This window comes from Rattus norvegicus, chromosome 16 (genome assembly GCF_036323735.1).
Source record: "Rattus norvegicus strain BN/NHsdMcwi chromosome 16, GRCr8, whole genome shotgun sequence".
NCBI classification, from domain to species: domain Eukaryota; kingdom Metazoa; phylum Chordata; class Mammalia; order Rodentia; family Muridae; genus Rattus; species Rattus norvegicus.
The window spans coordinates 43583731-43608081 of NC_086034.1; the positions used below are offsets into that span (position 1 = coordinate 43583731).

The 24351-nt window shown below is 36.6% G+C and overlaps 1 protein-coding gene and 1 pseudogene across 3 annotated transcripts in view; both read right to left on the minus strand.

The window, feature by feature from the left end:
* The window catches only part of Gpm6a (glycoprotein m6a), a 332077-nt gene that overhangs the window by 209346 nt on the left and 98380 nt on the right, over nt 1-24351 (minus strand). The window contains exon 1 of one of the 3 annotated variants that reach the window (XM_039094504.2): nt 18636-18654. The exons of the other annotated variants lie outside the window; for them this stretch is intronic. The gene's annotated coding sequence lies outside the window, so the exon portion shown is untranslated. Of the gene's footprint in view, nt 1-18635; nt 18655-24351 lie in introns of those variants that run through there. 3 annotated transcript variants of the gene reach the window in all.
* Nucleotides 13612-17150, minus strand: Pnn-ps1 (pinin, desmosome associated protein, pseudogene 1; annotated as a pseudogene).

Sequence of the window (24351 nt, forward strand, 5' to 3'; positions counted from 1 at the left end):
GTTGAATTGTGTTTCACTTAATTGTATGAAAGGTGTTTGAGCCAGGCATTCATGGTGCATGTGAGGCAGAGGCAGGCAGACCTTTGTGAGTTTGAGGATGGCCTAGTCTACAAAGAGAGTTCCTGGACAGCCAGGGCTACAAGGAGAAATTCTGTCCTGAAAAGCAACAACCAAAAAGTGTTTAAACTGTAACAAGTTTTATACATATACCCATGTGTTCAAAATACATAGGTTACAAACTTACAAATATATATAGAAATATAACCATACATACAAACATATGTGTACATTTCTAAATGCACACATTTTAATTCCAAATGTGATAAAAAATGTTTAGCTAAAAGGTCTTCTAAATATGAAAGTTATTTTGTCTCAGATTTAAACAATTTCAGCCAGGCGTGAAGTTATGTGTGAACAGTCAGGAAAGGATGATGTTGGAGAGCCTCAGAATTAAGACTATTTTGGGTAACAAAATGGACCTGAACCTTTCTCTAAACAAAACAAAAACACACTAAAATGGTAAACCTTTTTACTTAAAAGGAGAGTAGGCAGGAAGTTCACTTCAAGAGTTAACACACATAACCTTCTTGATATTCAAGACAGATTTTCAGAGATGCTGAATGTTGAAGCTGCCTAGCAACTTATCCTGTCTTTATAACTTGTTTCTTGTTTTCTCTTGCACTGATAAACATTCCAACTTCAGAGCAAAACCTCCCTGGAATGGTTAAACTATAACTACTTTCCCTGTCATTCCTCATTTTCTCTACTAATTCACTTCTGTCATGAAGTGAGTAGATTGAGACTCTGCATGGAAAGAAAAATTAAACCAAGCAGTAATGAATAATACATAGAAAGAAAAACAGTAATATCTACTGCTATCAGCAAAGCTTCACAGTATTCATAAAAGGGGGTCTTCGTGATTTAACATCAGAATTCCTAACTGCTTTTTTCCAGTCTTGTGTTTTATACCAAACATTAAACATTTCCTGAAAGTGTCTATGATATGATATATCAAAAGTCAACAAAGAAACTAATTTCAGTCTTTACAAAATGAATACAGATCTTGATTTTTCCTAGTTCAATTCACTGAAAGAAATAGACATTGTAAGGAAAGCAAACACATTCTCTGACCTCGATTACTCAATGCTTGAGAGGCAGTGAATTTGAAAGGTAAGTTGACAAAGAGAGTTACTAGGAGAAACAGGTTACTAAATTTACCTTCAGAGGTTTTTCTAGACAAAAGCAAATACAAACCCTCCAAAAAACAGTGTGAAGTCCAAAATCAATGTTTCATCCAATGGTTTACATGTCATTTTAATAAAGAATAATAAATGTGTACAATTGTCAAGACAAAGGTTAGAAGGATTGGGTGTAGAAAAGACTACAATTGAGCGACCAAAAAGACTCCAATGTAAGTCCAATCCAGAAAGCTCCCACTCCACAAATAGGAAAGCCATCTAAGTACTAACCAGGACCAACCCTGCCTAACTTCCCAGATTAGACAAGATAAATTGCATTTAGAGTGGTATAGTCACAGAAGTAGGGGCTGTTGTCTCTTGCTTTTGAGTCCCTTCCCCCTAGCTGGGTTGCCTTACCTCTAGACTCAATAGAAGATGCAGCTACTCCTACTGCATCTTGATATGCCAAAGTGGGTCGATATTCATGGGAGGTATCTTCTCTGAGAAGAAAGGAAGGGGAGATAGGAGCAGGAGAGGGGGAAGGGAGGAATTGCAAAGAGAGGAAGGAGAGGAAGCTGCAATGGATGTAAAGTAAATGCATAAATTAATAGGAAAAAAGGAAAGCCAAGGCTCCATCTTCACCTCTCTCAAACAAAAGAACAACAAAAGTGTAGAATGGCAAAATCAGTCATAATTAGCTACAACTCTATAATGCTTCTCTCATTTGCTTAGCAAGAATAACAAAAGAGGAAATTGAGAAATTGCATATACAGTGGCTCATCCTATTAACCACGACAGAACTAGGACCAATCAAAAAATGTTCTTAATTACATGGTGAGAAGAGAAACGAAGCAATCTCATACAAAATGGCATACCCTAACCTAGTAAAGTCATGTTTAAAATGGAAAACCCTGTAGGTCATCACCATTCCCAGGGCCCAGAGCTCTATTCTTGCTGTCTGTTATATTTTTCAGTATAGCCTCTTTCGGTCCATTAAAAAGGTTTATTTTCTCTCTTCTATTATATAATAGACTTTTAGTGATGATAAATATAGGAAGGCTGTTATATTATACAAATCGGTGGAAAATAAAGGTTGTTATTACACTTATTTTTCAGATTTCTCTCAGGAGCTGTTTTTGAACTAACAGTCTAAATTATATCCAATAGCACAGGATTTAGGGATATTTTTATAAGATTTATGTCCATGTATTAGGCAAACTCAGGCATGATAGAGGATTTTATTGTGTTGCTTCTTAGTTACTCTCAGCTCAAAATAAACCTTACATCAAAGTGCTACATTTTGATTCTCTTTGATACATTCTAACACACACACATGCGCACACATGTGCACACACACACGCACACACGCGCGCACACACACACACACACACACACACACGCACACATACACGTGTAATGTCACACATTTTCATTAGATTATGGAAATGGAATGCCCTTTGGCCTTCTGGCATTAAGTAGAACATTTTAGCAAAAATAAATTGAATATGGGCACATCATTTTTCTCAATTAAATCGATACAGCTGGTGTGGAATGCATCCCCTTGTCTCTCTGCCTACCAGAAGCATTTCGAAAGCAGAAATAACATTTCAGCAGGGATTTCTCTTGGTAATGAAAGTTGCAGAATAGTTTCAATAACAGTCAACATTAAGATCCATTAAGTCATCTTTCTTATTGTGCTCAATACCATCAAATTCGAGGACTGAATGAATGGCCACAGCTGGATGCATGAGACATTGAGATTCAAGAAGCAGTGGCATTGCAGCAGGGATAAGGAGCCTAGGAAGCAGTGAGTGGTGAAGATATAAAGTCATCACTGAATTGTGATTGCAGCTCAGCAGTCAGACGAGAAAATGACTTGACATTTTACAATGATTCATTAAGCATAGATATATATGTGGAGGACAGGGAAAGAGAGTACATACAATTCTGCATGTTTAGCAAGGAACACTGAAGAAGAAATTTATAATTTGACTTTGGTCTTTTCTTAAGGCAAGATAATTCTAAAGCAAGGGAGCTTTCCATTTTATCAGACCAATCAAAGAGGGAAAAAAAATGTTCCAACTCCAGTGTTCTTATTTTTTTTCTCCTCATTATTTTTATAGACTGTAACCATGGAGATATTCAAAACCACAGCTCTCTTCCTTCCACAGCTTCTAAGCTTGAATATCTATCTACATATCACCACCTCCCCCACAGCAGTCACACTCAGAATCCTTTGAAATGTACTTTAGTCTTGCTTTATGTCATTTTCTTGAAAATCTAAGGAATCCAATTTGTTGCTGCTGATCTGGGGAAACCATCAAGATGATGTCTATTCCTTTTCAGGGCTGTAGGCACAGAACTGCTATTGACATGGGTAGAATTTACCCTGATAAAAATGTAAATCAAGTGTGTCAAAGTGGAGAGATATACAGAGGGAGAAGGGGAAGAGGGAGTAGGGATAAGGGTGGTGGGAGAGGTGACCTGGAATGGGGCAGTGGGTGGGATGTAAAATGAAAGTTAAAAATTAATTAATTATCTAATTAATTAATTGAAAAGAATGCAAATCAAGCTGAAACATTTTGGGTGGGCATATTATAGGTCATTGAAACAGGCCAAACTGATGAGCATGGCGTCTTGACCTGTCTTCTTGATTCTATCAAGGTGTAAAATTACCCTTTAGAGTCATGTTGGAACTACCATCTACCATAAAGACAAATGACCTGTGCCCATTACTGCTAAACAACTCTCCTTGACCCTCTTAAGTGTTGCTGACCTCTTAGGCATACCAGCTAAGAGGCCAAGTGGATGATGCTTCAATGTTGCTTTGAGTTCCCTACATTGCTCTACTATCTTTAATTTATCACGTTGCCACTTTATGGTAAACCTTTCAGAATATTTGTTGCCTCAGACCTAGGGTTTTTTTCATTCCTATATGGTATCCTTTGACACTCACCTACAAATGAATATATCTACAAGGATTTCATACAGTTGTAAGAATTCATTAATCTGCATTTTGTTCCTCGTTCATCTCAAGCATTCCTATTCTCCCAACTCTTTTTTACAAATGAAAAACATGTATGTAGATTTTTTTCTGCATGTGTGTATGTGAAAATCATGTATGTTCTTAGTGAATATGGAAGCAGAAGAGGACATTTTATCTTCTGAAATTGAAGAGATTTATGGTTCTGAGCCACCAAGTAGATGTTTAGAATCTAACCCAGGTCTTCTGCAAAAATAGACAAGTGCTCTTTTTTTCTTCTTCTTCTTTTTTCGTTTTTTGGAGCTGGGGACCGAACCCAGGGCCTAGCAAGCGCTCTACCACTGAGCTAAATCCCCAACCCAAACAAGTGCTCTTAAACACTGAGCCATCTCACCAGCCTGTTTTACCTATTCTTTTTATATTTTAGTTTTGTGTACACATGTATGCATGTTCATGTGGGGAATGTATTTGTATATATGAGTGTAAGCAACATATGTTGCAGGAATGTTGGCAAGCCAAATGATGACCTGGTGTGTTGCTCTATAACTGTTGTCTCCCCTGTTTGAAATAGGTTCTCTCAGTGGCTTGGAGCTCACTGAGTATGTTCTGGTTTCTTATATTGTACCTTTTTTTACCATGAAAATAAATATTAGCTGTATACATTTGATACTGTAGAATATACAGTAACTTCAATGTTTTTCAGAGTTGTGGAATAACTTTATTTACATCTGGCCTTTTGAAGATCATTCTTTTATATAAATACAAAATGACAGAAGGAAATTTAGGTCCACTTTAAAACCTACTAGAAAATCTGTCCTAATAATAAGTCAAAATTCATTTAATAGCTGTTTCTGAAAAGACTCAAGGAGCAATACTTAGAATCAAACATTCTAGCAGAACCCAAATATTGTTTTTTATATATTGAAAAATAATGACAGGAAAACATTTAAAAGAACATTGTTTAAAGTAATGAAGCCATTTTGCTTTTTATGGGATCAGAACATTTTAACTATACAATAAGAACTCTGAAATTTATATCATGAGAGTCATGGTGTTTCCGGCAATATTGACAGGTTTCACAGTGGCATGAAGACATGCACAGAAGGAAAGGAATGCTATGTGTTAGAAATCAAGACTGTAGGAAAGTGACATGTGTGTTACATATGACAGCTGACAAAAATACCTTGGAGTAACCATATATTTAGTTTTGAGTTGTGTTTTAATCACTTTGAGTGTAGAGACCTCACACTGTTGGCAGTTATTTCACAACCACCACAAGCATTGCATAGCTTTGGAAGCTGTGGGTTGAAGAAGATGACCAAGAAGAAATAATCACACCTTTAATGAAAGCAAAGAAAGAGGGAAGTGAGGAGGAAGGCCATGGAAAGAGAAAACAATGTATTTATATTATAACCTGAAGAAATATGAGACAAATATTATTTAAACAAAAGAAACAGCTTCAAGTGTACATAATATTAAACATAAATAACTTCAAAATACACTGTAAAAATGTACTTGAATTTTGCTGGGCTTTCAAAGTATCCTGTGAAGTTTGTTATAATCCAGTGATATTTACCAAAGTGACTTTTTCAAGGAGAAAATGTCCTGATCTATATTGCCATGTGGCCAATTTTGAGTTACAAATTTAACTGCAGGCTCCCATTGTTCCCAAATTCTTAACGACCAGTAGCAGCAGTAGGGGCCTGCTCGAGCACACCAGTAGTTTCTCCTTTCTTTTGAATAAAACTGTGGATTTGTTCTATGCTTTATCTGCTTAATTTTAGATTGAATATTTTCCCATGGTCCACTAAGTTAAAAAAACAGACTCCTTTGAATAATTAAAATAATAAAGCCTATTGGATAATAAATGTTTCATTCTGATAAAAACCTGAACAGAGGAGCAGGCTGTTCTAAGTGAGTTTGCTTCTCTTTTCTCCTAGTGTTACTCCTTCTCCTCCAATTGATAACTCACATCTCAGCCTGTCTATACCAGTGAATGAGACCTAAGATACAGCAGCCATCGGCATCATGAAGATGATCATCTGGTGATGTTATTACCATAGAACATGGAAGAGAAACACAGTGGGCAGATCTTGTCCACAGTAACTGAATTTTTGAAATATCTGTCTCACAACCATCATCTATACTCTGCATAACCATGGGAATTGTCTTCCTCTTCTATTACTATGCTTCCTTCCACCTCAAGTTTTAACTACAACCTCTTTGCTCTAAAATCTACCTACTTCTTTAAACTGGGGTTCAGCAATGTTTTCTGTAAAAGGTAAAATGAAATATATTTTAGACTTCATGAGTCCAATAGTTTCTGAACCATTCTTTTAGCAATTACATATAATATAAATTCAGGAACTGGCTATGTTCTAATATTTACCAAAAAAGGCAAAAGATTTGGCCAGAGAGTCATGGCTTGTCTGCAGTCCTTTCAGACAGCCTTAGAAAACAAGGACTATGATCTTGTTGATTCAGCTTTAAGTACAGCACCTAGCAAACATTCACCCATCTCTTGCTATCCTAATCCAGAAACATAAAATAACTCAATACTTCTTGAACTACTCTGAGCAGACTCTTATCACAGAGATTCCCCAAGAGTCTTATGTAGTAGAACACAGTGTGTTCCAAATGAACAGATCCACACTTATCTATTCCACATTGCTCTTCAGACCTTTTCCTTTTTAGGTTGATTAGGTTTCTTAAATGTTTTGGGAGTCATGTGTGTGTGTGTGTGTGTGTGTGTGTGTGTGTGTGTGTATGTATGTATGTATATATATATATACATATACACACATGCATATACATATATGTCTTATGTATACATAAATGGTTTTGGAGACAGGGTTTCTCTTTGTAGCCCTGGTTGTCCAAGAACTCACTCTATATCATTCGTAGTCCAGGCTGACCTCAAACTCAGAGATCCATCTACTCTAATTCCCAGAACTGGGACTAAAGGTGTGCATCACCACTGCTAGGCTATTTCCTAGTTTGAAAACACCACATACAGCCCAATGTCTTCTTGGGGTTTGTGAATTATTTTCACTTAAATTACGATTTACTTTTTCATTACTTTGATCTGGAAGACACAACTTACAGGAGGAAGGGTTTGTTTGACTCTCAGTTGAGAGGATCCTATTATTAATGGTAGGAGGACATGGGGGCAGGGCAGTTGTGCCAATGGGCAGCATAACTTATCCTCATTTTGGGGGATTCAGAAGTAGAAAGCTCAGGTTAGAATCTAATGTGAATATACCTTCAAGGCTCAACTATCCGTGGCATACTTAGGCTAGGTGGACCAAAGTACTAAAGGTTCCACCATCCCTCAAAACAGCACCATGAAGTAAAAACAAAAGTCTATACACATGAGTTACAACAGCTAAATAATCTTTGGTTGGTGGTTTGGTCCCTGGGAGCAGAGTAGGGAGCATGCTAGAGTGGTGAGACAGGAATGTGTGGGTGGGTGGAGGAGCACCCTCTTAGAGATAAAGGGGAGAGGGGATAGGATGAAAGGAGGGGAGATCAGGAAGGGCACAACATTTGTAATGCAAACGAATTAAGTAACCACTTAAAAAAAGAAAAATCAAAAAGCTAAATAATGCTAAGGACATTCTTGTCCTGTGTCAAGTATATCACAGTTTACAGGAGACTTCTATTGTAATACCCAAATGGACCCACATAAATAGGAAGGAAGGAATACCTGTGGAGATCAAAGCAAGTTATGTATCTCAAGCAAGGATTTTAATGTCTAGTTGGCAAATATCAATGAAGTGTAGACAGGGATTCTTGCGTAGCATAAGAGGTTAATTTCTATGTAAACATAAATGTTGTGACAAGGCAGATTATTGAAAATCAGAAGACATTCTATCATCAGGACTAACAAATAGATTCTTACAGTTAATACATACTCCAAATAAATTATATGCATGAAAATGGTGAGCTAAGAGGAACTATGTAAAAAATGCAAAGACATAAAGAGGACTAGTTCCAGCAAGTGAAAGGAGACAAAGCAAACTCTGAAGTTCTATTCTTTTTAGGCTTACATGTAGTAGCAGAGAAAAATAATCAGAGCATGAAAATGAGAAAAAGAATAATGAGAGAAATGATAATCCATTCAGTAGTGCTTTGAGATTGAGGTAACATTAACAGACAAGAAGAAGCAAAAATAAAATGATAGCTAATGTTTAGTACATGTTATTGCAAAGACATTTAATAAGCTTTCATGGCAAAGGGGAAAAGAGAATAGACAAATAGAGAAGTAGAGATAATATGTGCATGTTTGTGTGTGTGTGTGTGTGTGTGTGTGTGTGTCTGTAAGAGAGAAAGAGAGACAGAGAGACAGAGAGAGACAGAGATAGAGGTAGAGAGAGAGAGAAAGAAAGAGAGAGAGAAAGAGAGAAACAAAGATAGATATTTTAATGATCCTAGCTAGGAATAGGAAAGATATAATTAAAAAGAAGCTAACAAATGGAGTTTATTTCTACTAACTACACATAAGAATTTTTAGGAAGAAGTAAAGTATGTAGTTTAAAAAGGCAAAATGTTCTTTAAATTCAGTTTATAGAATGTTTAAAGATTCCATCTACAGCATTAAATTTTGCTTAAATTTTGTAGTCAGTATACAATGAAATAAGAAAAAAACTATTTATTTAAGTTATTAACAGCTAGTTTGCATGTAACTTCTGGGTATAAAGTTCTAATTGAATTATTTCAGTTCTAGTACCAGCCAGTAACTAATATACACTAGAAAATTTCCTTCAATATTACATATTTTTCACAACAGTGGTAATAATGCTTACATGTTCAATTGTGAGACCTATATATGGTAATACAAGTAATATAAAGAAATGTACTTGCCATACAATGCTGAAAACAATGCTGTCTGTCATTTTTTCTAACCACAACTAAATAAAGCTGTACTTTTGTCCCCTTAGTCTCTGTTGAATACTTTTTTGTTGTCTGTCTAAGGCATGCATATATAGCCCAGACTACATTTGAACCCCTCCCTCTTCCACTCCCTCTTCATCGTCATAAGTGAGGAAACAGCCAATGTATATCACCACATCCCACTCTGTCTTCTTTTAAATTGCCCATAAAACTGCCTTGCCTTTATATGTGTAGAGCAAACTAGTTTTAATGGAAACAAACAGCTAGGATTTCTTTCTAGAAAATTGACTAACTCTGTAAATGAATAACATTAGGGTGTATGCCATTTCAAATACATGGAAAATATGTCAGCAAATTTATATATCATTCTGGTGTCATTTTCAATTGAGTTTAAATTTCTAATAATAATCTCAGTTTCTAAAATAGTTTTTGTTACACAATAAAATTTATGCCTAATTTAAGATTATTTCTAACTAATAGATTCAGGCACTCTTGTCCCAAGCATTATGTCCAATGCTTATATATTTAAAGTATTAATTCATGTGTTTAATGTGTTTAAATACTTCTTTCCAATGCATATATTTATAAATTTAATACATGTGTTTAATTTGTTTTAATACTTACTTTTGAAAAAATGCATAGGTGTTTTTATAATATTTTTAAAGTTGCACTATACTTCTGATCAACAACTTGTTTCCTTTCTCCTACTGTCTCTATCCAAAAGAGTAGCCAGCAATTCTTTCAAGATACAAACCTGTGTAGATTCAAATTTCATTCTAAATAAAAGTTAGAGTCCTTACCATGGTCAACAGTGTTGTATGAGACCCATTGATTTCCTATCACAGCCATATTGCCCAAAACTGATAATCTTCTTCACTTCACTTAGGTATACAATGCTCTTTTCTAAGGCACCAAGGAATCTAGAACCTATCAATGATGTTCTTGTCCCAGGCTACTAGTACAGGCCATTGTGTTTGCCAGAGAATTTCCCCTGGCCCATTCATTCATCTCCTTTAAGTTATTATTTAACACAATACCACTTTCTCAATGAAGTTGGATCTGATGATCATCTTTATAGTCCTAAACCTACCCCAAAACGTGGAATTTTTAGTCAACTTCCACCTTCTTTTTCCAGAGTAATAACATTTTATAATGCAGTACAGAAACCATCTTATTAGTAAATAGAATGTTCCCATTATACTGTATGTTCTTTATACTTTTCTTTATACTGGTGTAAGTATATTGAAGCACTCTTATTTTTGTGGATGGTTTTGAGTGTTTCTTAAGGTTCTTTATTGTTTTTGCATCTCCAAATGCAGGTAGCTATTCAGATTTTATCTCCATCTTCCTGTTCTTTTTTATGCACATATGTACTATACATAAAACTTCTCATGCATCACACTTCTCAGATCTAACACAAAAAAGAAAATTGATCTAGTATAGGCTTAGATTTTTCAAAACCTACTTTACTAAGGTGCTCAAATGCTTTGACACCACTTCTATCCCACCATTCAGGGGTAGCAGAGAAAAGATGGTAAATAGCACAAGGGAATCTGAACCAATTTAGAAGTGGTTCTTTGGGAAGATTCCAATGTCTGTCAGGATACCAGTAGTCTAGTTTGATAGTGTCAGGATACAATAGTCAAGTTCAAAAATTTCTCCAAACATGAATCAGCAACAGTGGCATGACCCAGCAGAAACCACCAAGCCTCTGACAAATCCACAGGAGTCACCAGGAGCTACCAGGACCAGGCAGAGTGCCAGGACTTCTCTGCTGTGCCTCTCAATGAAGTAAAGATCAGCAAAGATGCGAGACCAACGAAAAGTTGCACAGCTAGCTATGCAAGTGCCCAGTAATTGTCTTTTGAGTACTAGTTATACTCCTTCCAAACATACCATGCCTTGCCTCAGTAAAACAACACGTGACTCTGCATCATATGACATAAACAGGAACTTTTATTTCAATCTAGCACTCTAATTTCTCAGCTACCCTAGTAGGTAGGCTTTCTGATAACTGATCATATAATACATAAAAAGATCAGTCTTCAGCATTACCTGCTACCCAGGACCCAAACTTCTTCCTGACTACATTTCTTTCCACATGCTGCTTCTCCCTTTTTCCTATGAGCTTCAGTGTATAGCGGAAAGTTTTGATTAAAGAATACCAGCTCTAATTTTTAGTTTAACACACTCCTTAACTCTCTTAGCTATGATACAAACAAGACAAGAATTTAAACAATCAATAAATCATTCCATATCCTGCAAATATTTAAGTTTTGTTTTTAAAGAACTTGGATTTTGTTTCTTTTCTGGGCTTATTACCTCAGAGAAAGTTATGAGAAGCTATAAAATAAGTTAGCAATGGATATTATTATTATTAATAATATTATTATTATTATTGGAGTCTTTGAGAATTCTTTTATTCATTTATTCATTCATGCCAGGGGAGAAAATAATCCAGAAAGGCTTCATGAAAAGGTAAAAATTTAGTGATCTGATATCAACATCATAATGTTAAAGCAGGAACATCATTCTCTTTGACTGTATAAAGTTACATAAACACTTAGGAGCATAACCACAGCATCTGAGATATCCTACTTTCCCTGTCATTGGTTTGGCTTTGGACTTAGATTTGCTGACCTAGAATAAATTCTGAGTGGCAAGAGAGGATTTGAATGTTATTACCAATATAGAAGAGAGTTTTGAACATATGAAACTTCTCATGCTCTGAGGTATTTTGTTTTTTATAGGTATTTTCCTGCCTCAAACAGAGACTGAAGGAACACCCATTCAGAGCCTGCCCCACATGTGGCCCATACAAATACAGCAACCCAATTAGACAAGATGGATGAAGCAAAGAAGTGCAGACCGACAGGAGCCAGATGTAGATCGCTCCTGAGAGACACAGTCAGAATACAGCAAATACAGAGGCGAATGCCAGCAGCAAACCACTGAACTGAGAATAGGACCCCCGTTGAAGGAATCAGAGAAAGAACTGGAAGAGCTTGAAGGGGCTCGAGACCCCAAAAGTACAACAATGTCAAGCAACCAGAGCTTCCAGGGACTAAGCCACTACCTAAAGACTATACATGGACTGACCCTGGACTCTGACCTCATAGGTAGCAATGAATATCCTAGTAAGAGCACTAGTTGAAGGAGAAGCCCTGGGTCCTGCTAAGACTGAACCCCCAATGAACTAGACTGGTGGGGGGAGGGCGGCAATGGGGGGAGGGTTGGGAGGGGAACACCCATAAGGAAGGGGAGGGGGAGGGGGATGTTTGCCCGGATACCGGGAAAGGGAATAACACTCAAAATGTATATAAGAAATACTCAAGTTAATTAAAAAAAAAAAAGAAAAAAAAAAGAAACGTATTTATCCAGGGCTTATTACTTGTTGTCACTACTTTATGAATGCATATTGAGATAAAGCAACTCTGATAAAGACATGAAGTCTAGTTATTCTTACAAATGCCATTAGTCTATAGAAGTCTATTGAGCATGAGATTGGTCTTCTTTATTAATCTCTTCTTACAATTTGAAATTTCATCATGAACAGGTTCATTCCATTTTCCTGCTACACAATGGCATTTCCTTATCTTGAGGGGTTCTAAGCTTGAAGATGATTTCCATATTCTAATGATTTCTTTTTTTTTTAAGTCTGCCACATTTATTTGCACATATATATTAGTGGGCAACAGATACTCCAGGTCCATACAAATTTATAAACAACAAAGTTAATAATCACTTGGTACACTTGTGTGTTATCTTGTTTACATATTCAAGTCTAGATGAACTTCGTTCATTGTGTAAACTTCCATACAATACTTCCTTAAACAAAAATTCTTGAAAACACAAATTGGCATGTTTCAGTTATAGCCAACAGAAAAGATAAGACCTCAAATTCAAAAACCGAATTTAGCAGATATTTTTACCCATCCCCTACCACCCAGGAGGTGATAACTATAACAGATATGACACACTACATTGTTATCACACAACTAACTGTGAGGACAAGAGAATCTTGTTCTATAATCAGGAAATGACAACCAAATAGTACTGTTTAAGTTATCTACCAACTGAATGGTTTAAATGAAAAACAGAAAAATGCTTAGATTAAAAATTATAAAATGGGAAATAATTAAATGTTTTAAAAGAACTATTCCCCATCAAAGCTGTAAAAACCTGGCAACTCAAAATAACTTTTCAGGCAAATCAAAGTGATGAAACCTTAAAAACGTCCTAATCATGTTCAGTATCTTGTGAGAAAAACTGAAAATGATATAAAGATATTTATTATACAACTGTCAACAAGGACATCCCAAAAATAATAAAAGATGCATATTTATTTCTACAAAAGCAATGTATGATACAGAACATAAAGGAACAATTAAAGATTTACCTATTAAAATATACAGATTCTGACTGAAGAGTAATAGGGTATTTAAAAAAGATGACAAAGGATGTTAATCTTTTTTATCATTATCATTTTTACATATTTTGGAACATCACATAATTTTGATAAATGACTCTTGCAAAATTATGCAAAAAGTACAAGAGTGTCTGGTAAATAACCAATCTGTATTTTCCAAAAAGAATTTTTACAACATGCAATTCTTAAGGCAGCATCCTCTTTACAAGGTAATCCTTTTACTCGTCAAATCTTCTACTGCAAAGAATAGGCCTGGCTTCTTCCATTAACGCCTTTTGTCTTTTCTGTCTGGTTTTCGATCTCTTTCACTTCTTGAAGATCTTTTGCCTGATCGACTACTCTCTGATATAGACCTTTTTCTGTCAGATCCGGAATTCTTATCCTTTGATCCTTTCGTATCTCTACTACTACCACCTTTTGAAGACTTGTAACTTATTTCTAGTCCTGATGTATCCCTTCACTTCCTGTCCACGCTCCTTCTGTGCTTTCTATCTCGGCCCGTACTGCGACTCCTACTCTCACTGTTACTGCTAGTGCTGCTGCTCCCACTTGTGCTGGAGCTGCTTGGACTACTACTGCTGCCACTGCTGGAGCTGCTCCCACTGCTGCTACTAATAGAGCTGCTACTGGAACTACTGCTGCTGCTGCTTCGACTTCTACTCCTGCTTGTTTTATTTCTTGTTCACCCTCTGCTTCTGCTCCTAGTCTTAATTTTATTTTTCTGAATGTACTGTCAAGACTGGCTCTACAGGCATCTCAGGGAGTTTTATAGACTCTACAGGAAAATCCTTCCGCTCAGGAGGTAGATTTCCTTGCTCCTGAATAACTTGAGGTGGAGGCTGCAAAACAGCTAATGGCAAAGTCTCAGACTGACAGAGAGGCTGGGACTGAGTGCAGGTTGGGGCTGAGAATGGGGCTGAGAATAGGCCTGGCTCTGGTGCAGGGACTGAGGTGGGAGCTGAGGCTGAGCCACAGGCTCAGGTTGGGGCTCAGGCTCTTTATCTTCTTTTTCCTCTTTTTCTTCAGACTCCTTTTCCACTTCCAGAGAATTAATATTCTCTTTTCCAGGAGAAAGAGAATTACATTCTTTATCTGGCTCAACATCAAATTCCATCTCTGGCTCCAATTCCTTGCTAGTTTCATTTTCTGAAGGATCTACATTTTCAACTTGATTAGTCTCCATCACCTCCTGCTCAGCAATTACATTTTTGACACTTTCAATCATCACTAACACATCCATAACTTCTTCTGGCTGACTATCCTGCTGCTTTTCACCTTCTCTTACCTCAGTCTCCTCCTCCGTCCTAGCCTCCGTCTCCTGCTTTTGTTCCTCCTCCTCCTGTTCCTTCTCTGCATCACTATGAACTACACCTGCTTCCTTCTCCTCTTCCTCTCCTGCCTCCTCTATTTCTACGTCATTGTGCTGATTACCTGTCTCCTCCAACTCTTCCTCTCGCTGAGCCACCTTACCCTTTTCTTGTTCCGTTTTCTGTTCTTCATTACGTACCACCTGATGCTCTTTTTCCTTCATTGATTGTCTTCTAGACCTAGCCTTCATTTTATTTATTTGTTCTGCAAATTCGATGTGTCTACCTTCAAATAAAACATTCATTTTTCTCTGTGACTCTTCTATTAGCTTTTGGGTAGCTGGACACATTCTTCCAGGAATATAGAACAAATGGGGCTTTGTCTTGGTTCTTATATACTTAATTATCTTGGCATTATGCTCATTCCATTCTTCTTGTAGCTGTACAAGCTCAACCTTCTGTTCCAGAAGCTGCAGTTCTGTCTGTTTAGCATGTCTCTCCTAATACAGTTCTCTCCTCTCATTTTCAACGTGCTTTCTCTCTTCTTCAGCCTGAACTTCACGTTTTTGTTCAATTTCTTGGCATCTCTTTTGCCGTTCAGAGTGCCCATCAACAAGCCAAATATTCGTTGGTTCCTTTGTTTTCCCTTTTCATCCATGTTTTGATCCTGGATAAGTTCTTTACATCTGCGTTCTTTGAAAGTAGCTACAACGGAAGATTGCAGTGTTGGCTTTTTAATATCATCATCTTCTGGGTTGCCTTCCTGGCGTGATTCTCTTCTTGTCCGACTCTCTCCACCCAGCCTACTGACTATCCCTTCCAAGGTCTCTTTGTTTGGCTGGGGGTCCTCCTCCACTATCTGAGAATCCATGCCTTAGCAATAAACTACCTTGCCCTCTACCTCCACCAGGACCAGAAAGGGCCAGCAATCTGGCTCGGGTGGGCCTCACGTCATTCAGGTCCCGCTTGGTGAGCTTGTGGATATTCTCGTCCACATTCTTGAGGCTCTCCTTGGCCTTTTCTAGCTGCTTCTGCAAAGCTTTCACGGCGACACCATCTTCTCTCTGCAGCAGGCTTCGTGACGTCTCTACAGGCCGTGCCTAATGTTTTCTTAAAAAGTAATTCTTTTCTTTTAACACTGGTTTTTATGGATTTGAGGGGGGATTCCACTGCAAAACTTACTATTTCAATATTACAAGCAACAGAATATTAACAATAATCTAGAAAAACAATAAAACCAAGGTGAGTTTGAAGGAATTTATAAATGGTAATGTAATTCTAACAAAAGAAGTTGAGGAAAACTATAATTTATTTCTATGTACCCACATTGCCATAGTACCATGAAAGCTATTAAAAATCCACCCAACAGATGGTTTCTTTCCATTCATTCTTCCCGATAAAAAGATTCTGGAATGGGGGCAGGATGTCAAAACAATCCAAGATGGACACGTTTTAAAGAAGTGGGATCTGGTATGGGAGAGGAATGAATCAGTCCAAAAACATATGAAAAGGCAGTGGAAATGTAAAACCAAATAGTTCAACAAATGCCAAGTCAGGGAGACAGAAGTGATTGCACACTATGGAGGGATGCCAAAATTAAGTCATTTTGTAAATATCAATAGATATGGATTACGTTGTACTGTTTACCATTCTACATGAAAAAAATTTTATCATGATTTGGTAGAATACTCATAATTAAATATAGGATTTCTGTTCACCTACCGTTCCTTTTACAAGTCCATAAATATGTGTAATGTTAGCTTTTCAAAGTCCCCCACTCTCTTCTCCTATCTACCTTCCCACTACATATCTTCATCCCAAATTTCCTTCCTATTTGCATATAGGGCTTTTGTTTGTGATTTACTGCACTTAACTAGAACTGCTTTCATGAACGTGGGTGGGGCTATATCACGTAAAAAAGTAGCTTCTACTTTCCCTGAAACATTTGAATGCCTGTACTTCCTCTGTGAAAGCAGGGACATATAAGCCTCTGCCTGATCTGTGATAAAATGATGATGAACCCAGACTTGCATACACAAACTCTGTTGCTATGAATTTGTAGATACAAGAGCCACAGTGTCAGTGTCTTAATTAAGGTTGCTCTTGCTGTGATAAAACACCATAACCAAAAAGCAAATTAGGGAAGAAAGAGTTTATTTGGCTTACACTTCCATAGCACTGTTCATTATTAAAGGAAATCAGGGCAGGAACTCAAATAGGGCAGGATCCTGGAAACCAGAGTAATGCAGAGGCCATAGAGGAGTGTTGCTTGAGTAATGCAGAGGCCATGGAGGAGTGTTGCTTACTGATTCAATCTTTGTGGCCTCCTCGGCCTGCTTCCTTATAGAATTGAGGTCCATCAGTCTAGGACACCACTCACAAAGGGCTGGGCCCTCTTGCATCAATAACCAATTTTAAAAGTGCCTTACTTGAAAAAATATAAAAGGAAACAAAGGAAGGAAGGAGGGAAGGAAGGGAGGAAGAAAAGCATTGTAAACCTTTGATGTATCTTGAAGGACTGAGAAAGTGAAAAACATTTGACCATAAAAGTGAATCAACTATGGCGCAAAGGCTTCAGATAGCTGTAACAGAGGTATTTTTTGGTCAGGATTTCCCAAGCTCTGCCTTCTATCTGTAATGCAAAGAGATCCCATTTGATGTTTAAACTATATCTATGTGATATAGAATAGATGTGCTAATTTTTGGGTTTGGTGCTGCTTATAAAACCACAGATCAGAAGATTAGGTATAATCCTCTCAAAATCTACTTTCTGAAAATAACGTAACAGGCCCCCAGACCTTAGCACAACTGACTCCATAATGGAATTGCCAATTAAGACATAAAATACAACAAAGAGACAGAATCACCAGCCAAACAAAAACAAAGACCTAATAACATCCAAGTTCATAGCTCCGTGAAAGCTCGTAATGTACTAACCTTTCTTTCTGGCTCCTGTATTTCTGTTTTTGGCTTAGTATTCTTGTTAAGTGAAGCATGCTAAACCAGAACATTGATTCTGTGTTTGTAAACTCACCTCTAGACACGCCCAAATATACTGGGATCCTAAACATCACGTGTATCCCGCTAATAAAGACTTCCTGTTGGCTTAAAAAAAAAAAGTGCCTTACAACTGAATCTTAAGGGGGAATTTTCTCAATTTAAGCTCCCTCCTATCAGAAAACTATAGTGTGAGTGTCAGTTGACCTAGATTGACCAGCACACACAGCATGTCTAGAAGACAGCATTTTATAGTACTTCTCAGCCTCCAGTTCTTCCCCATGCACTCTCCCACAATGAAATGTTCCCTTACCCTTGGGAGACAGATAAGAAAGGGTAGAGCTCCCAAAACAATCAGTAACTACATTGAGTTCTACTAGAACAAATATCCTGAAAGTTTCACCATTTCTCAGTAGTTCCACAAGATCACAAAAACTTGGGAGGGGAAATTTAAATTCCAACTATAACATATGACATTTTTATAGAACATAATATTTAATCACATTACGGCAGGTGCAAACAACAAAGACTTAAAAGTCTGAAGAAAGGAGATTCGTGCAGAATGTCTGGGGTCTGACTTTAGAGTGTTTGCAATATTGTAATAATGTTTACAATCGTGTTACTTTAATGAAAATAGATGAGAAATCAATCTAATAAATATTTTATGCATTAATATTTGACTGATGTTATACCTTATACCTTTCTTTCTGAGGTCCGTGCATCAATTCAGGACTAATTAACTAGAACTTTAAGATATATAACTAAAACAGCATTTTTCATATTTATAAAATTTCTAAAGCTAGCTCCTATATGTATATCACAATCACAAATCATTCCTGGATACATACGTCAAGGAAAGTCTTTGGGAAGAGCCATATGAGTTCCTTGGAAGAAGCTGGTAGTTAGACAAGGATAAGTCAGGAATTGTGCTAAACGCTGAGCACAATATCGCTCGGAAGGTGGAGAGATAGCAAGCTATGTATTGTGAAAAAAAAAAAAACCTTGAAACTAAAAATAAGTTGCGAACCATCTAACATATGCAGAGACAGATTTTGTAAAACAACCTAAATTTATATCAATTCACAAAAGTAAATTTAAATCACCCTTCTAAAACAACAGAAAATATACAACCATGACCAATTATTTTCTTTTTGAAAAAGGAAAGAAAGGCCCGAAGTTGTCAAACTGTTATTACATTACTCAAGCAGAATAATAGGAACTTGAACCCAAGATCATGGTCATGAATGTTCTTCAAAACTTTTGATCAGTATTAAGATTGTGAGAAATATTTTGTTCTTCTTTGTTTAGTAAGGTGTTTCTATGTTTTAATCAATTTCTCTTAAGAGGCCTATTCTGTCAAATTCTGTCCATTGATGGGCCACTATTTTCAATAAGAATAGTAATAAACATAAATATTTTGTAACCTCTTAATTAATATGAAATAGCTAAAATATGGTGGAATCCCTGCGAAAAGGAGGGGGGGTGGCATCTATACAGTAAGCCACAGTTTCATATGAGAAAATATAGGGTAAAGGGACATTACATGACAAAAATATTTAAAGTCTGACAATAACCTATCATCTTATTTGCTAAATTCCCTACATCTGTTTTTGGAGTGATAATTTTACATACTTTTGAAATGATTTCCAAAAGTTTTCAGAAAAAAATGACAATGAAGTAATATTGACCCTATCCAACTACTACATGAAGCCATTTGAGGTTGGCTGTCTATCTCTATTTACTGATTTCTCAAAACCATAATTCATGAGGCCAGAGGCAGAATGGGGCTGGAGGGGGATTTTCTTGTGAGATGAAGATGATGATATATCATCATTTATAGAGCAATAGAACACAGCCTTAAAACACAAGAGAAATTATTCTAAATCCTACTGACATACCAACATTTACATGACTAAAGTAATATGCAGTAAAATGAGTGATAATATGTATTTTCTTCCGTAAATAATATGACTGTAGTGTGAGACTAGACTCACGAATATCTGACACAGAAAATAATATTGGTTTCTTTCCTAAACTGGTGTCAGTGCTAGGGAATTATCACTGAAACAGTACATGGTGAATCCAAATGCTTTTTAGGTTCTGTAAAAAGTCTTCTTGTGGATCTTGGCACCAGAGATAAGATGACAGCAATAAAGTCTCACTCTGTTTGTACAGTATATAAAAGAGGTTGAAAATTATCTCGGAAGGCCTAAAAATCTTAAAGTGTCAGTGAAAAATGATTTTACCCCATGAACTTAACCCAACCAAGAAAGTCTTCAAAGGCTTTCATCCTTATGTCAACTATGAGGCCAAACTTAAAAGAAAAAATTTAATTTGGGGACACAATACAGGAATACAGGAAATGAAATTCAGGAATGTTAGTTTTAATAAATCTTGATGGACTAGCTCATGTATTCTCCATTCTATTGGAATCAACATAGCACCGAGACACAGGTCACTTCATTTGGAAATTTGATAATATTTATATTGTATAAATCCTATAAATATATAAGTAGATACTTCTAGCTAATTATTAAATCTACCTAACAAAATCTTTTGAATATGCAAAATCCCTTTTAACGCATTTCATTACCTTTTTATTTCAGTATCTCATGTCATACTTTTATATTAGAATTTATAAATAGAAACACATCATTGTTCAGTAATTTTGTTCTATTACTTAACCAGTGTATCCCTTCTTTATGTCAAGTGTTAATGAATTAAATATAATCCATACTTTTATTCATACAAACATCAGAATAACATATATTCATACTTTTTATAGTTCATGTGACCACTGATTTATAAATATTTTTTCTGATAAAAATGTCGTCTCTATTAACAGATTTTATGTACTATGTCTAAAGTTAGTCTATGACATTGGATATCATGACAAATATATAAAGTATACAAATGAAAATTATTGAAGAATTTTTCTTCATAAGAATAATTTATTGCAAAGGAAGATAATCCTGGGACTATGTAGTGACCAGGATATTAAACGTAAGAGTTCAGGCTCTCAAGATGATCAGCCTGGAGAAATAATGCACAGTGAACTGTGAGATATCAAGTTTCCTGCTTCAAAGGCAGACAAAATTTAAGCAGAAATTGCCTGAGAAATGGAAACTACTTCCGCCAGTACATACTCACCTTTCTTCTCTTGAGTTAAGTCTTTCTGGCTGCCATTACAGCATCTATCTTGACATAAGATTTAAAACAGCAAGTGTAATAATAAAAAGTGATTATCTTACTGACTTGCCTAGAGCTTGAGGAGTCTTTTCTATGTATTTGACCTATGTGTTTCTTTTAAAATATTTATTAATAACTGATTTCAAATAAATCAAGATTAGGGATTGGGGATTTAGCTCAGTGGTAGAGCGCTTGCCTAGCAAGCACAAGGCCCTGGGTTCGGTCCCCAGCTCCGGAAAGGAAAAAAAAAGAAAAAAAAAAAAAAGAAAAAAAAAGAAAAAAAAAGGAAAAAATCAAGATTGACTTTGCTGGTTCGCTACTTTCTATTATTTCAATATTTTTATATTTATATAAAAGTATAAGCGTCTAAGTGTAAGTATGGCAAATGTATGTGTGTGTAGACAGAGGTCATAAAGGGGCATTGAATCCCCTGGATCTGGAGGTATAGCCATTTTAGTGGTAATTTTGGCTATACCACTTGGCTCCTAGAGGGTTGCACTCCCATCCACCCACCCAGGAGCTCTTTGGATTCGCAAATGAAAGACAGACAGACAGACAGACAGACAGACAGACACACACACACACACACACACACACACACACACACACACACACACGTTAATTTTGACATGCCATGATTGGCTCAAAGGCTGGGCAGTTCTAGTCTTCCCAGCGGCTAACACACATTTCCCTCCTGTAATCCTGGTTTAACGCCCTCTAAATCTATATTTTATCTTTGTTGCCCTGGCTCCATCTAGGCGGCTCTTAGTCTTTGCTGCCCAAGACGCTTCTGGACAGTCCTTCGGGCGGGGGCGGGGCAAGGAGGGCTGCAGTCTTTCTCGCCTGCAGCTCTAAATCTGATTTGTCTCTCTCCCAATCACGAAGATTCCTCTTTCAATTCGTAGCCCACACAGATTCAAAGGCACTGCCTCAGGCTACTTGCCCAACCAATGGCCATTGCTCTTTATTGATCAATCAAAAACCAATCAGGAATAAGGACCTTCAGCGTTTGGACACACAGATTCCTGATTTGGGGGGTGGGAGAGCAGATTAATTCAAGAGCATTAGAAACAATTCCCAACAGGCATTTACAAGAATCCTAAAGCACTGTATGTAGATGGTGGGAACCGAACAACGGTCTTAACCATCTCTCCACTCCCAGTTCTCTAGGCATTTGTTCTGTCTCCGGCATGTCGGCATCTACTAGCGTGTGAGAAAGTTACAGAATGACCACAGTTCTTATCAACACAGTTCAGTATAAATAAAATTATGAAAATAAAGCTATGTGCTAGGATTAAATGTATGTGTCACCATGCCCAGCTTCACACTGTGTTTTTTAATAACTCAATAATATTCCTTACAGCTTGCTAATGAAAAACACAACCCAGCAATTGTTTTGAAGTTAGCACCTGTTTTAAGAAAACTGAACATGGGGACAATGATTTGTGATGCAAAGGTGCAGAGCGCACGTTTACAAACCAGTCTAGGAATGACTGCATTTGTGCAAAATTTGATTTAAAAATGTTATGATCTGCCATTGAAAATTGACATGGCATTTTTAAAAAAAAATCTAAGTGATGTGAAAAAAATTGTATTGCATAAAAAGAAAAATCTCTGAGGCTGGAGATCTAGCTTATTCATTAGCATGTTTGAAGTTGAAACAGTCTCCAGTACTGGAAAAGTAAAATCCATAAAAATTATGCTGAATTAAGGTACAAACCTACTTGTGAAATAATGTAAACATACTTATGTTAAAATATTTATTACTTTACAGTATAGAAATATTAAAAGTTGTTTTTCACTTAGTTCAGTTCTTCTAAGTTAGTGGAAACTTCAGCATTTTTAAGAAGACAAAGTTAACTCCAAATATGCCTTACAGAACATGCCAATTAGAGAACTATTAATTTTAAGTATTATTGCTAGATAGCAATGCTATATACTGAATCTAATCTTTAAATCATTGTCTTAGCCCATATTCATACATATCTTATTCAGTGTATGCCTTGCAATAAAAATGTTATTTATGAAATTTGAGCTAAATAAAATAAACATCTGGGCTATTATTTTTAAAATTAAGTATTATTTATCTTACAAACCTAATGTTTTTTATAATTCTACTTTATTTTAATAATATGCATGATATGCATGTTTTACAACACAATGCCTATTACATGTTTATGTAGGGAATGTTTTTAGTCATGTTGGAAAACTAAAGTTTGTCAGCAAACACAGAAGAAATCCCAAGGTTCTCTTTTGGATCTGTCTATTGAGACAGAAGAACAGAGCTTTGGCAAGCTGATTCTAAGAAAATACCCGTTGATGGATTTAAACGTATTGAACAAATAGCCAACTTGATCATTACAAATGATCTTTCTGATTTAGTAGTGCATGAAGTTTGCAATTAGTTTACTGAAATATTTTGCAGTTATATGCATCAAAGCATTTCGTTGGTTATTTCCCTTTGGTGTGTTGTGTTTATCTGGTTTGGTATCAATGTCATACTTGCTTTATAAACTCTTTATGAAAAGAGTTTCAGAGCTTTCCTTTCTCTTTTTTCTTTTTTTTTAAGAAAACAAGGAAAAACAAAAAATAGAACTGACTCTAGACCCTCACACATGCTAACAAAGCACTCTACCTAACTGTGCAACATCTACAGACACTGCATAAAAAATTTTATTGAAAAAAAATAAAAAAACAGTGAAATGACTCCTAATGATATCCTGTTTCTGGTGTACTCATAGATTGGTGCCTTATCCAGTTGTCATCAGACAGGCCTTCTCAAGCAGCTGATAGGAGCAGGTGTCAGAGGTTCTGCTGAGGGAGTCTAAATCAGAAGTCTCCATTGGGTCCCGCCCATTGGAGATAACAAAACCCCACAGAAAAGGGAGAAGAAAGACTCTAGCAGTCTGCAGCGATGGAGGATACCAGGAGAATATGGCCCATGAAATCAACTAAGCAGGGTCCACTGTGGCTCAGAGAGACTGAACCAGCAAGCGCAGAGCCTGCATGAATCTGCCCAGGTCCTCTGTGTATGTGTTATGGCTGTTAGTTTGTTGACTTTGCAGGAAACCAAAAAGTGGGACCTGGTTTATATTTGACTCTTTTGCCTTCTTTTAGGACTCTTTCTTCTTATTGGGTTGTCTGGTCAACTGTCAATATGAGGGGTTTTGCCTTCTCATATTGTTTGCTGTTTGTCCTGCTTAGAGACCTGCTCTTTTCTGAAGAGGAACCAGTGGGGGGGGGGGATGGGATTTGGTGGAGAGGGGAGATATGGAGTAGCTGGGAGGAGTGGAGGGAAAGGAAACTGTGGTCAGGATGTATCATATGAGAGAATAATCTAGTTTTAATTTAAAAAATTTACAGATTACAATTTGT